Source organism: Montipora foliosa, unplaced genomic scaffold, assembly GCF_036669935.1.
Source record: "Montipora foliosa isolate CH-2021 unplaced genomic scaffold, ASM3666993v2 scaffold_449, whole genome shotgun sequence".
Taxonomy (NCBI): domain Eukaryota; kingdom Metazoa; phylum Cnidaria; class Anthozoa; order Scleractinia; family Acroporidae; genus Montipora; species Montipora foliosa.
Genome location: NW_027179755.1, coordinates 350,001 through 357,500, shown reverse-complemented (window position 1 = coordinate 357,500; position 7,500 = coordinate 350,001). Strand labels below are relative to the sequence as shown.

At 42.8% G+C, this 7,500-nt stretch overlaps 2 protein-coding genes across 2 annotated transcripts in view; both read right to left on the bottom strand.

The window, feature by feature from the left end:
- The window catches only part of LOC137989253 (uncharacterized), a 70,647-nt gene extending 66,352 nt beyond the window's left edge, over positions 1-4,295 (bottom strand). The window contains exon 1 of the mRNA XM_068835089.1: positions 3,567-4,295. The gene's annotated coding sequence lies outside the window, so the exon portion shown is untranslated. The remainder of the gene's footprint in view (positions 1-3,566) is intronic.
- The window catches only part of LOC137989270 (nitric oxide synthase 3-like), a 212,883-nt gene that overhangs the window by 119,187 nt on the left and 86,196 nt on the right, over positions 1-7,500 (bottom strand). The gene's annotated exons all lie outside the window — the stretch shown is intronic.

Here is a 7,500-nt window from a genome sequence, read left to right as displayed (position 1 = left end):
ATTTCCATGGCGGCAACTCTCCTTAAAACTAACCTCAATCCTTTCCGTCTCAAAAGCACCTGGAGGACTCCTCCCAACAGAAAATCAGCTCTCGCCCTACATTTTAGACGCAATAGACCAGTTCACGTTCTTGAGTGCATCATGGAGAATCAGGGCCACATGGCGGGAAATTCAAAGGTTTTGCATGGAAATTAAAAAGCAAATAAACTGTACATGACTCTACTTTTTAGACTTTCGCCTTCATAAACCAAAGAAATAAGTTCAAGTTCACAACTGAGATTAACTGGACTTGGTATCTATTCTTTTGAATTCCTAAATATTGCTTTTTTGCCTCCATACATTCTCTGTAATTTTGTGCCTTTGGAATTACGGGATGGCAGAAACTTTGTTTAGTAAAGTAATTCTTACAATAGCCTCTCCAACTTTATTCTGCCGCACCTTTGAGCACATATCTTCTGTTTTGGGAAATAAAAAAGAACAAAATTGCATATCATGAATACTTTTCACCGTTTTGAACTCCACACAAACCTTTGAATTCTCTCCGTCTTGCCCTGATTACCCTGATGCACTAAAGAGCGTGAACTCGTCTACAGAAAATGACCTGCTTTTCTATAGAAAACAGCCTGTTCCCGTCAGACCTTGTAGCTCAGTCGGTAGAGCAGCGGTGATCTAATCCGAAGGTCGTGGGTTCAATTCCCACCCTGTTCAGAGTTTTTCTCTGTCCTTGTGTGGGCCCATTTCCATTAGTAGGGCTAAAGCTCAAATGGTTCATATGGGGTACAAAACTAGCACTTCACAATTACACTCTAATCAGTTAAGTCTATAGCCTGATGACGTTATCAACATCACGTCCTCGACCGTATGTGAAAATTTGACCAAACGCGAACGAGATGCCCTCAAAACAAACAGGAAACGTAACGACATCATTATTAAATCAGCATACAAAGGACCAGCCACAGTTGTCATAGACAGAAACTGGTACATCAATGCATGCCTACAACTGAACGACATATCCTCCTATAGACCACTCGACAAGGTGATTATGGTGTAATAGTCACCTCAACGGCAACCAATCAGCGCAGAGAATTTTCAATAATCACCTATGTAATTATACTAATATGTATTATTGGGCTACTTCGTCGTCGTCGTCGTCGTGCGTACGCGCCCACCTGCACGAGTAATACCGCTGGCCAAGATTACCATAAGAAATGCAACTCATGGGTTCCTATGCGTATGGAGCTCCGCTATTAGTATTACTCACTCATTTCCGACTTCTTTTGAGAAATTTTTAAAGAACGGCACTTGTTTGCACATATCGTGTGATATTTCTAGAAAAACAAGAAGTATTCAGGAGCTTTCCCGAGGAAGTTTGTGCCATGATTTTTTGTCCAACCAATCAAACGATTACACAACAGTTTTTACTAATCTTTGCATGTTTTCCTTCAGAAACATTTAAAAAATCAAATAAGGGCTAACACTACTGTTAAACCATAGTGCAAAACCCGAGCTTATTTTTAAGCGGATAGTTAGGACAAAGGTTGTTTACAATCTCGTAATAAAGTACCACTTTATGAACAGGCCTTCTCGACATCATTTCTTCCCAGCGCAATGCGATGCTCACCAGTTCCTTTAATAGCCCCGGTAGCAATTTTCGCAGCCTCGAGTTGCACATGTTTGAGGATATCACATTCGTTTTCAGTGCATCCATCCCAAACCAGATCTGCATGCTCCATTACAGGGCGAACGAGAGATTTATAGAGCCTCTCGAGAGCGTTTCTACTAAGTTTGAATTTTAAACCCTTTAACTTAATCCGCTCTCTTGCAAGCTCTCTCATAAACATTAAAAATATGCGGTTTCCAAGATAAATTGCTAGCAAGCGTTACGCCTAGGTGACAGAAAGAAAGAAAGTTTGTTTCGAATACAACAGAAACAACAGAATGTGCTTTAACATGTGGCATATGAAATTTTACACTAGTTTTAACAATAGTTACTTTCATTTGTTTCACTGTCACCAAGGAAAAGGTTAGGCATACCTGGTATGACTTTTAACTGGAACCAAGAAAACTGTGCTCATTCGAAGCCTCGGGCTTGTCCGTCGAAAATTTAATATTCATTTGAGTTCACACAAAATATTTAAATAGCGAAATAATGATTGACAAGGTTGTCATACAACCAGGAGACTACAACGATGCAAAACTTGTCTTTTCATTGTTAACACTAGCAAGATATCGGGACCTAAGCGATCTGTTAAGATCACCGATCGTTTCACATGTACCTCCGCAAATGTCATTTATTGCATAACCTGCACGTTATGCAATAAATTATACATTGGTGAGACAGGTAGACGACTAGGTGACCGATTCCGCGAATACCTTCGCGATGTTGAGAAGAATGACAAGGATGCATCCAAGACAGTCGCTCGCCATTTCAATCTGCCTAACCACTCCAAAAAACACATGGCTATCTGCGACCTTTCCCTACATCTAGGTACGACGGAAAGCCGCAAGAATCTGGAACAAAAATTCATCTTTCAAATCGGCACCCTTAATCCCCACGGTATTAACGAACGCTTTTCATTTAACTAATATATTCCTATTTTTCACGTTGCCATGTTACCACCAATAGCGTAGCTCCTACTCTACTATAAAAACTACACGTAACCCATAATCCCTCGATTCGCTCTGACGAAGGGCTAACGCTCGAAACGTCAGCTTTTAGAATCTCTGTACGGTGGCCAATTTACATTATCAACTCCGTTGATAAAACCAAATTTTTGTATACTACTTCCCCACCGACGCAGCACCACAGTTTCTTTAGAAACTACCCCTTCATACAATTTAATCTTGCCTCGCCAGACCGTCTTTTAATCAGTGAAATAAACTAATAACACCCGTACAACCCAGCCAGCTTCTGTAAATGCCAAGATCCTAAGGTTGCGTCATACTCAGAAACTTAACAATTACAGGGGTGGCGATATGCGAGGCGATAGACAATTCGAACTCAGTTTGCAGAATGATTAAAATCACGTTTAATCACAGTTCAAGGTTCTCGAGACAAACTAGTGAAGACGGTGATGACAGGAGGTGAATTACGGTAACAAAACAGTTCCCAGAATAACTGATGAAATAAACTTGATGGTAGTAAAGTTCGTAGATGCGGCACAAATGAGTAGAACAAGGTAGTATAATGTAGTGTAGTGTAGTGTAGGTTCGAACTGAAAACGATAATTAAATACAATACAGCTAAGATAAAGCGTTAGCTACATAGGCATATAACAGACATAATAATCGGTACTTAACCGGCCGACAAAAAAGGGCGGTTTCAGAAAGACTAATAGACGTAACTAACAACTTGTAGCATAAAAAGAATGCTGAGAACATTTCATCCAAAGTACCGGAATAGTAGAAATAACAGAACTAAAACTACTAGCATCGAACGTATCTTGATCACGATAACAATAATTTGGTAAAGATCAGACAATTGGTTTCGTAGCGTGACAACACTTGAACATTGAAAACTAGTCGCTGGCAGTAATAACAATGAAAGTAAAAGATAAGGAACTTACTTTGGTGACGACTCGCACAGACGACAGCAGAGAGTATAACTCAATAATAGTCAAATGGTAGCCTATAGCCGATTGATCCTCTGATCGTAGCGGTTGCGGAATAACTAACTAACGATTACGGTTGTTACGAGTCGCTTTTTATACGCGCGCATACGTGATTATGCCTAGGGCGTTACTTGAAACGTGTAAACTACATCTTAGAAGTGTTGCTTCATTTCCTACACGAATTTAGCTTTGAGTAAGCATGAAACTGCAAATTCCTAACCGATGCGTAATACATTTGAGCACGTTCTACTGAAACCAAAGCTATTGATTGTTACTAGAAAATGTCTTAAAATCAGGGAGCGTTTCAAAACTAACATTCCGGCCCCTTAAAGGCGATAGGAGCCTTTACTAAATAACCATAACAGGTTTGAAACGCAAACTCTATTGATTACTAAACTATAAATGTTCATACTAATCACTACGTGTCCATTATGATAATATTCTTAGTTGCTAACTCTTGCTTAAAATCTCCGCAGTCTCCAGTAGAACAATCTTGTCTATGGGTCGCACTAACTCAGAGGTCCTGGTCTTGACTTTAGCAGAGCGTACTAGCCCATCCTTCCGATTGTGGTAAACTTCGAGCACTCGTCCTAGCGGCCATACACTACGCGGTAGGTTTTCGTCTAGTAGAAGGACGATATCATTAACTGCTAGGTTTGACTGTAACTTGGTCCATCTTTGGCGTTGCTGTAGAAATGGAAGATATTCTCTGGTCCAGCGGCGCCAGAACACGTTGCTGAGGTATTGAACTTGGCACCATGTGCGACAGCTGTAATTGTCATTCTTAGAGAACACCCCTGGAGGGATTGTTGCTCCAGCTCGAAGAAGCAGAAGATGGTTAGGTGTTAGCGCGTTGAGATCCTTCACATCGTCAGACACTTTGGTTATTGGTCTGCCATTCACTATCGACTCAACTTCGCACATCAGTGTACTTAGACCTGTTGTTTCAGCAATGCTTTCATAACTTTCCTTACAGTTCAAATGCATCTCTCCCACACTCCGCCGTGGTGTGAAGCAGCCGGTGGATTGAATGTCCATTTAATTTCTTGCTGCAAGAGAAATTCATGGATCTGGTTCTTGTTCCATTCTTGGAGCGCTTTCCGTAGCTCTTTCTCGCCTTTAACGAAGTTTCCTCCGTTGTCGGATCTTATTTCCTCTGGCCTTCCTCTTCTCGCGATGAAGCGTCGAAGGGCGTTGATGAACGATTCTGTATCCATAGAGTGAACAATCTCGATGTGGACAGCTCTTATCGTGAGGCACGTAAACAAAGCGCCGTACCTCTTAGCGGTTGTTCGTCCGCGACGCACTGGGAAGGGACCAAACAAATCTACGCCTACATACGTAAATGGTGGCTTTGAAGGCGTGACACGATCTTGCGGCAAATTGGCCATTTTCTGTTGCATTACGGGAGCTTGGCGGCGCCGACAGCTGAAACACGTGTTGATAATGTTGCGGACATTAGATCGTGCTCCCAAGATCTAATACCTTTGCCTGATAAGTGATAGAGTGTACTCGATTCCAGAGTGGGCTGAAGCGCGATGAAAGTATTCAATAATCAGCTTAGTAACATGGTGTCTCTTTGGAAGAATAATGGGATGTTTGGCGTCATTTTCTATTGGTGCGTGTTCCAATCGTCCTCCTACACGGAGAAGTCCATTTTCCAAGACTGGGTCTAGTTTGTAAATGCTGCTGTTCTTCTTAAGGTTGTTCTGGTTTGCTGTTTCTCGAGTGTCGTTGCCGACGCCACTTAGACTAGCCAACTCATCCTTGAAGGTTTGCTTAATAAAGAAATGATACTATCATCGGATTGGAGCTGGATGGTTTTGTTTGTGTTGCTGTTCTGACTTCGGTTTCGCATTCGTATTCTTGTAGCGCAACACCCATGCTATAATCTTCTTAAGCCGGGACCATGACGAAATATTTTCCATTGCATTGCCAATGTAATCGCAGGAGACGCTTGCTTTGTTTGCAAATGTTTCGACTCCCTTCTTCACTTCTGGGTCGTTATCAGGGATCTCGCCCAGGTTCTCCGGTCTTTGTGGCCATGACTGCTCCGCTTTCTTCAGGAACGGTGGTCCGTGCTTCCAGCGTTCATTCATTAACAGCTCATCTACTGTCATTCCTCTGGATGCTTCGTCAGCCGGGTTGAGCGTACTTTCAACGTATCTCCACTGCGCAGCTGTAGACTGGTCTAAAATGGCCGACACGCGGTTGGCAACAAAGATCTGAAATCTCTTATCTTTGTTCTCTATATAGCGAAGAACGCATGTGCTGTCAGTCCAAAACGTAGAGCTGTGAACAGCCATGTCAACCTCTTGTTTGATCATGCGGTCCAGCCTTGTTGCTAAGACTGCCGCTGACAACTCCATTCGTGGGATCGTCATTGCCTTGAGAGGGGCCAATCTGGACTTTGCCATAATTAGCGAACAGTGAACTTCACCATGTATATCGATTTGGCGAAGATATGAGACAGCTCCATAGCCTTGGCTAGATGCATCGGAGAAATGGTGGAGCTCGCATCGTTGTATGTCTGAGCAGTTTGACCGTTGAAAGCATCGCGGAATCTCAAACTGTTCCAGTCTGGGGAGTTCCTTCAGCCAGGTTTGCCATTTTTGCTTGCAGGGTTCAGGAATCTGATCGTCCCATCCGAGGCCCTTGAGACACAAGTTTTGTTGAATTGCTTTAGCGGGTAGTATGCATGGTGAAACAAAGCCAAGAGGGTCGTACACCGAGCAAATGATGGACAGAATTCCTCTCCTTGTGATCGGTCTATCTTTTCCAGCGATTTTGTAGCTGAATGTATCCTTCTGTACATTCCATTGGACGCCAAGAGCTCTTTCAGTGAGTGCTAGATTGTTGCTTAAGTCGAGATTCTTAACCGATGGTGCTCTTTCAATTTCGGGAACGCAGCTGATTACGTCTCTTGAATTCGATATCCATTTAGTGAGACGAAATCCTCCCTTGGATAGCATTTCACGGAGTTCTCCCACCAGACGAATAGCTCCAGGATTTGTGGCGACGGATTTTAGACAATCATCGACGTAGAAGTTTCGTTTAACAGTCTCTACTGTGATTGCATCAAAGGCTGCCTTATTATCTTCTGCAGTTTTCTTCAAGGCGAAATTTGCGCAGCTCGGGGACGAGGCACCACCGAACAGATGAACTAACATTTGGTACTCTTCAGGGTCTTTGTTCAGATCGCCGTCTGGCCACCACAAAAAATCGCAGATAGTCGCAGTCTCGAGGGGGTACTTGAACCTGATAAAACATAGCCTCAATGTCAGACATGAAAGCGATTTGCTCTTGCCGGAACCGTGTTAATACACCGACAAGCGTATTTGTCAAATCCGGCCCCTGTAGCAGCTGGTCATTTAAAGAAGTACCCTGGAATTTGGCTGAACAGTCGAATACGACGCGGACCTTGTCAGGTTTCTGGGGATGAAACACAGCGTGATGTGGCAAATGCCATACGTTTGAGTAGTCCAGATTTTCCTTGCTAACCTTTCTTGCGTAGCCCTTGTTAATCAGATCATCCATGAAGTCTCTGTACTTCTTGTGTAAAGCTAAATCTCTATGAAGACGTTTCTTCAGTGGGTGTAGTCTCTGTCGTGCTTGTGATTTGTTGTTCATTAGAAGTGGTGGATCATTCTTCCAAGGTAAGGCAATTTCATAGTGGCCATTTGAAAGTTTTGCTGAGCCTTCCATGATGTGTAACACTTTTCGGTCGTTTTGTGACATGCAAGCTTGAGGCTCGTAGCTGGAGTCGTTGAATTCTAAGTTGCAGAAATCTTCAAATTGTTTGCTTAGCTTGGCGCTTGTATCGAGGAAGTTTGCAGTAGGAGCCTTGCTTTCTTTTCTGCCTAGGGGACCATTTAATACCCATCCGAAA